The sequence below is a fragment of the Sinocyclocheilus rhinocerous genome, unplaced genomic scaffold, assembly GCF_001515625.1.
Source record: "Sinocyclocheilus rhinocerous isolate Xijiao unplaced genomic scaffold, SAMN03320098_v1.1 scaffold576, whole genome shotgun sequence".
NCBI lineage: Eukaryota > Metazoa > Chordata > Actinopteri > Cypriniformes > Cyprinidae > Sinocyclocheilus > Sinocyclocheilus rhinocerous.
The window spans coordinates 670,721-671,352 of NW_015662167.1; positions in this window are offsets into that span (position 1 = coordinate 670,721).

The following is a 632-nucleotide window of genomic DNA, read 5'->3' on the forward strand; positions in this document are numbered from 1 at the left end:
CTTAATTTGCTGTAAAGTTGCTTTGCAATGATTTGTATCGTGAAAAGCGCTGTACAAATAAACTTGAATTGAATTAAAATTACTTTGTCAAAAATTGAAATAAAATTAAATAAAGCTAAATATAAATATAAAAAAACTAATGAAAATGACACAAGTGCACAACATACTGATAACTGTTGCTACACTTACTAAAGTAAACTGACACTCAAAGATATAATATATATATATATATATTCCCCAAAGTTCTGTGGTGGTGGTGTCATATTACAGCAATGATATCATATGCTATTACTATATGACATAGCTCTACTATGGGTACTGAATAATTAAAATATGTATGTTTTTTTTTGTTTTTTTTGCATATAGCACTGGTGCTACAGAGGTTGAAAGGATTGTAGCACAGGCCACACAATTGTAGCACAAGAATAAAACAGGCTACCATCTAAAAACAACCACAGGTAGTGCAGTTTACCACTTAAACATGACATTAGGACAAGGTTTTATTATAAAATATTAAATTATTATGATAGAAAAACCTGTTACAGTATTCTTATTTTTTTGTCATGAAAACCCGCTGAGAGAGAAAAAAAAAAACTCTTGTACACTTCTCTACACTGGAGAAAAATGTATGT